We start from the raw sequence: 6,646 nt of genomic DNA, 5'->3' as shown, positions 1-6,646 counted from the left end.
ATGAATTTAATTTAAAAAAGGAAAAAATAAAAATAAAGAAAAAGAGTAATTACTAAAAAGAGAAATATTATCTGCATTTCCCGACTAGCAGAGAAAATCAGTTTATAGAGAAAAATAATAAAAATTTTATAAAACCAATTAGAGACAGAAAGGAAGAAAAAATTTAGAGAGAAAATAATTTTAAAAAACAAGAAACAAAAGTATTTTTGTAGAACTACTTCCAAACATAGTCAAATCATAAATACGTAAATATATTAAATATAACTTTTATAATATAAATATCATATTAGATCTTTTAATCCAGTTATATGCTGCCTACAATGCATATATCTAAACATACAGACACAAAATATGGAAAGAAATAGAGAAAAAGTTTGGTGTGGGAATATTAATAATAAATCGAATTTATGACGTAGAAGCATTAGCAATATAGAGAAAAACTTTAAAGTATCATAAAGTATCATCAAAAACATAATATCCTCACCTAAGTTACATCTAACAACATAGCTTCAAATTATGTAAAAGAAAAAAAATGACAAAAATATAAGAAGAGATCAATACATTTTTACATGTTTTAGAGAAAAATGAAAATGATTATGACAAGTAAATAAATAAGGTTATGGAAAAGTTCAGCTTAAGCCTGATGATAGATGATAGATTGATAGATGATGATGAGAGAGAGAGAGGGAGATGATAGATGATAGATAGATAAATAGATATTATTTATATATCATAACATATACATAATGAAGCTTAAGCTACATATGTCATATTTTGTAATATGATGTATAAATTATATATTATATATAAACATGTATATGTATATATCCTACATACCAAACATATAGAGGAAATACATACTTTATTACACATAAAGCACTTATAAAACTGATATAATTTATAAGAAGATCTATTTTAAAATACAGACTACTTACTAATTTCTTTGAACATAGCAATTGAAGTTGATGAAGGGAATAGATTGGGAAGAGATTATTGAAAGGAGAGGTATGCATCAAAAATAAATTTTATCTTCCTATTTTACTTTAACCAGCATTGGAGCTGTTTAGTCCAAAGATATAAGTTACATGGTAGGAAATCTATTATAGCAAAGTAAACAATAAAACATTTATTTTTAAAGAAAAAATCGGTATTTAATTATGCATAGGAATACCACTGGTTAAACTGATCCAAACCAGAGGTTTTCATGGCTAACATTCAGACTTAGTGCTTTGTTCTCTGAGGTTTCAATTTCAGTTTGAGGGAAATTAAAATTGAGAAAATGAGGGTCTCTTATCTGAGTTCTAGAGGAACAGTGTTTAATCCCACACCATAGAATGTGCTTTACTGAACAAGGCTCAGGTAGGAAGAGAATGAAACGGAATCAACGGAATAAAACAATTAACGATATAAATGGAATTATTATTTATTTTATTACTTTATTTTTTATTTTATTTTATTTTTTATTAAATTTACTGGAATGACATTGGTTAATAAAATAAAATAGGTTTCAAGCATTTTTTCTGTTTTCTTTTTGCATATTTAGTTTTAAAACATTGTGGTCAGAGAATATGCTTGTATGATTTCAGTCTTCTTGAATTTGTTGAGGCTAGTTCTATGTCCCAACATATGATCTATCCTTGAGAATATTCTTTGTGTACTAGAGAAGACTGTATAGTCTGGTGTTTGGGGATGAAAGGCTCTGTAATTGTCAATTATGTCTAATTAGTCTCATGTGTCATTTAAGGTTGCTATTTCCTTATTGGTTTTCTGTTTGGATGATCTATCTATAGCTGTCAATGGGGTATTTAGGTCCCCTACTATAATTGTGTTTTTGTTAGTTTCTCCTTTTAGTCTGTTAGAAGTTGCTTTCTATATTTCAATATTCCCTGTTTGGGAGCATATATATTGATGTGCTGTCTTTCTGAAGTATAGTCCCCTTTATCATTATGAAATGTCTATCTTTGTCTCTCATTATATTTTTCATCTTGAAGTCTGTTTTATCAGATATAAGTAGGGCTACGACCGCTTTTCTCTGAATGCCATTTGCTTGGACTGTCGTTTTCCACCTATTTCCTTTGTATCTGTAATTGTCCTTGCAGCTGAGGACCCTTAGATGCTCTGAAGCACAGATCTCTCTGACATGCTCATGTGAAGGTTAGGTGTTATTTGTTGAATTGCAGATGTTCAGCTTGTAGTTATTTTAAGGGGAGAGATCCAGGGAGATCCCTCACTCTGCCATGCTTCTGACATCACTAAGGCTTATTTTATTTAATTTATTTTCAGCTTGAAGTGTAATTGACAAATAGAAGTTGTATGTAATCAAGGTGTACAACTTGATGTTTTGATATGTGTATGCCTTGTCAAATGATCACCACAATCAAGTTAATTAAAATATCTCTCACCGATGGCAGCTGCACCACCTGCACATGCTACCAGGTTAGATGCTGCTGTGGCTATGGGAAAGGCTGTTGTCAGCAAAATGCTGCTGCCAGAATAATGCTAGTGCTAGGCTTCCAGCCTTGCCTCTGGGCAGGAGCTACTGGTAATTGTGTTGCAGGTAAGACATCCCCTGGCTTCCTGCCTGCTCCTTTCTCAATTGTAAGTCACAAGCATAACCTGGACCTTATCACTAGCCCAAAGTAATCTCCTATTTCTTTAGTTTCTGTGATCATGCCTGCATTTAATAAACACCAACAAACATAATAAATGTGAAGTTTTTTCTCAGTTACCATTCAAAACATGTCCTCTGCACAGTAATCAAGATAGTTAAAAGTTCCATCTTCTTGAAATGTCTATTTATGTTCTGTTCTTACCACTGCGTTATCTCTGTATATGCAAAAATAACTATTACCTAAAGAAATTATATTAAATCAGCCTCAAAAAAATATCTATTACCTCACATACTAATCACTTTCTTTGATTCTTTTGTGTGTGTGTGTGTGTGTGAGAACTCTTATTTTATTTTTAATTAATTTATTTTTTATGGTGACATTGGTTAATGAAATCCAAAAAGTTTCAACTGTACACTTTAACAGTAAGGCATATATATATTTACACAGTGTATTCACCTCCCATAGTTAGATTTCTTTCTGTCACCACATATTTGACCCCCTTTACCATGTCTACCTTTCCCCAACCCCACCCCCTACCATCTGGTAACCACTAATCTATTGTCTATGTCCATGAGTCTCTGTTTGTTTGTCCTGTTCATGTGTTGCTTTTAGGTTTATATCCCACATATAGTGATATCATGTGGTTTCCAACATTTTTTGTCTGGCTTATTGCACTTAGCATTATTATCTCAAAGTCCATCCATGTTGTCGCAAATGACAGTATTTCATCTCTTCTTATGGCTGAGTAATATTCCATCGTGTGTATGTACCACAGCTTTTTTAGTCAATCATCTATCACAGGACACTTTAGTTGTTTCCATGTCCTGGCCACTGTGAATAATGCTGCTATGAACATCCGTGTGCACATATCTTTTTGGATACAGGTTTTCAAGTCTTTAGGGGTAAATTCCCAGTACAAAAATTGCTGGATCATATGGTAGATGAATTCTTAGTTTTTTGAGGAAACTCCATACTGTTTTCTATAGTGGCTGTACCAATTCGTAGTCCCAAAAGCAAAGTTGGAGGGTTTTATTTTTCTCCATATCCTCTCCAACATTTGTTATTACTTTTCTTGTTGATTATAGCTTTTCTAACAGGTGTGAGATGGTATCTCATTGTGGATTTGATTCGCATTTCCCCAATAGCTAGTGATGTTGAGCTTCTTTTCGAATATTTGTTGACCATTTGTATGTCATGTGAGAACTCTTAAGATCCACCCTCTTAGCAAATTCCAGTCATACAGTACAGAACCATTAACTGTGGTCTCCATTCTTTCCATTAGATCTTCAGAACAAAATCACAAAATTTCAGTGACCTTTATTTTCTGGTCTAGTATTTGTTTAATTTCATGTGTGTTTGATGTTGATCTGTATTCTATGTGCTTTCAGTGGGTGGGTCTTGTTATTCTCTAAATCTTTTTTATCCTTACTTATAATTTATCTGCCTGGTAGATTATTTACTCAGGGGAGGGTTCAAAGATTTTATTACGATAGTGGCTATTTTTTTTCTTATAGTTCTCTTACTTAATTACTAAGAAGCAGTGAAAGCCACAGACCTACTCTATGGGGACAAACTTCTTCCACTCCATGGCAAAGAGAACATGCAAACTGGGCAGGCTGGCTCTCGAGAGAAGCAGAGGTACGGGCTGGGCTGCATATACCCAGTTCCTCTTCCAGTATCACTAATTAGATTATATCAGTGGTTTTCAGACTTGAACTTGCTCTAAACCATCTTGAGGTTTGTTAAAAAACATATTGTTAGAACCCACCCTCAAAGTTTCTAATTTAATAGACCTTGAATGCACATTCTCACTAAAATAAAATTTCTTATCTATAGTTAAGGTTTACCTGAGAAGAATCCAAGTTGTTTGAGCTTATTTATTCCCTAACCAATCAATGCCCTTGTGTTTGAGAAAAGCTTTAAAAAGGTTGCTCACTAAGTTACTCATAGAATTAAAGAAATTATTTATAATGTCTTATTTTTAGACCTTTAAGATGGTAGAGAACAAAATACCTTTTCAACAACTCTGCAGCTCACATAAATTATATTTTAAAGGTTTTTTTTTTTTCCTAACTAGCCTACATTTAAGTAAAAGGTGATACATGGTCTGATTCTCGGGTTCATACAGGTTCTAAAATATTTAACTTGGCAGAAATGTAGAAATGGCAAATACTCAGTCAACAGAATCAGACCCTCTAGTTTTTGAAATGCTGTTCTTTCTTTTTGCTCAGTAAAGTAAAAATTTTTGAATTGAGTTTAGATTCTTTACCTACTAACTGACTTTGGAAAGACATTTATTCATTTTCCTGCTGTGGTGAATTTAATCAGAAAATGGACATAAAATATTGAAGTATTAAAGGTATGTCTGCATTAAGAGAATCTAAAATTAGGAAAAAGCATGTGCTGGTTTTGTGAAATAGATAGCCCATTCCTACCTCTAGAAAGGAAAGTAGAGATAACAGGAAGCCTAGAGCAGAAAGGCTCACCAAAGAAAGTCTTCTAAAACCTTAAAAGAGACCATGTTCTCTATAAGTAGGATAGCTGGTCTATGGGAAAGATAGCCCCCAGAGGAAGTCTATGACTCATCAACTTTCCTTTCCCTCCACTCAGTGCCACAAACTTTCTGCTTCAGGTCAACAAAGCAACTTAGAAGCCAAATGACATAATGATAATAATGGAAAGATTTAGAAAACCTTGGTGCTGTCCCATTTCCAGCCAAATTCTAAATTCTTATGTAATCTTGGTTAAGTTATTTTCTACCTCTCAACTTCAGTTTTATCTTCTGTAAAGAGAGGTTTTGACCAGATGTCTTCTTAGACCCTGCCTAACTCAGAAGTTTAGTAATTTAATGGTGGATTCACATAGTTTGAAATAGTGTTTTCTCAAAGTAAGTCTTCAAAAGAAAATTGCTTTGATGGGAAAGAAAAAAATCACGGGTTTGGTTTTTTGTACCATGTTGTTGTTTTTCTTACCACATGATTAGTCTTTATGATTTAGTAATATTAAAATGTGTTTCCCTTTATTTAGGATCCACCAAAGTCAGAGTAGAGAATGTAGTCCAGATCTGAGCTGGATGGTCAGGGAAAATTGGCCTGAGGCTGAACTTACATTGTCAAAAAACATAAACAAAAACAAAACTTTTAGTTGAACAGCCTATCCCCATTCACTAAGTGGGGATTCCAGAAGATTCCATGATCTCATTCAAGATTATTGAATCGGGAGGGAGACCAATGCTATTTTATGTCATCTATACATATTTTCCTCCAATTAAGATAAATTAAAATAAACACTAAGTTATCCTTGCATTAGAAATAAAGTATTACCCTTTGGGTTGACTTGAGGTCTTAGATTTTTCATGTAAATTACTGATATGACATTGAATCCTATTTCTGGATCCTTGTGAACTCTTCTGTCCTAGATCTACCCACGCTAGCGGGCCATTTGCTCTGTAACTTATAATAATGGAATGAAGGGGTGGCCACATCACTGACTGGCATTATTAAAATATGCCTCAATGTTGTCCATATATACAATGGAATACTACTCGGCTGTAAGAAAGGATGAAATACTGCTATTTGTGACACATGAATGGATCTTGAGAGTATCACGTTAAGGGAATATAAGTCAGATGGAAAAGGATAAGAACCAAATAATTTCACTCATATGTGGGATATAAAACATAAAGTAGAAACAAAACAAATAAACTCTTGGAGAACAGTACGGTGGTTACCAATGAGAAAGGAGAGCAGAGAAGAATAAAAAGGGTAAAGATGGTAAAATATATGGTGACAGAAAAAGACTAAACTTTGGGCTGCAAGTACACAATGCAATATATAAATGATGTATTATAGAATTGTATACTTGAAACTTATCTAATGTTATTAACAAATGTCACTCCAATAAATTAATTTTTAAATCAATTATTTCAGCATCATTAGTCAAGGACAGGAAAACTGAAACTAATTTACCTTATCTGTTAAAAAATGCCACCCAAAAGAATTATTTTAAAAATGAGTTTTCCTTTTGTATTTTTA

The sequence above is a fragment of the Pteropus vampyrus genome, unplaced genomic scaffold (assembly GCF_000151845.1).
Source record: "Pteropus vampyrus isolate Shadow unplaced genomic scaffold, Pvam_2.0 Scaffold217, whole genome shotgun sequence".
Lineage (NCBI taxonomy): Eukaryota > Metazoa > Chordata > Mammalia > Chiroptera > Pteropodidae > Pteropus > Pteropus vampyrus.
Note: the sequence above shows the minus strand (reverse complement) of the source record.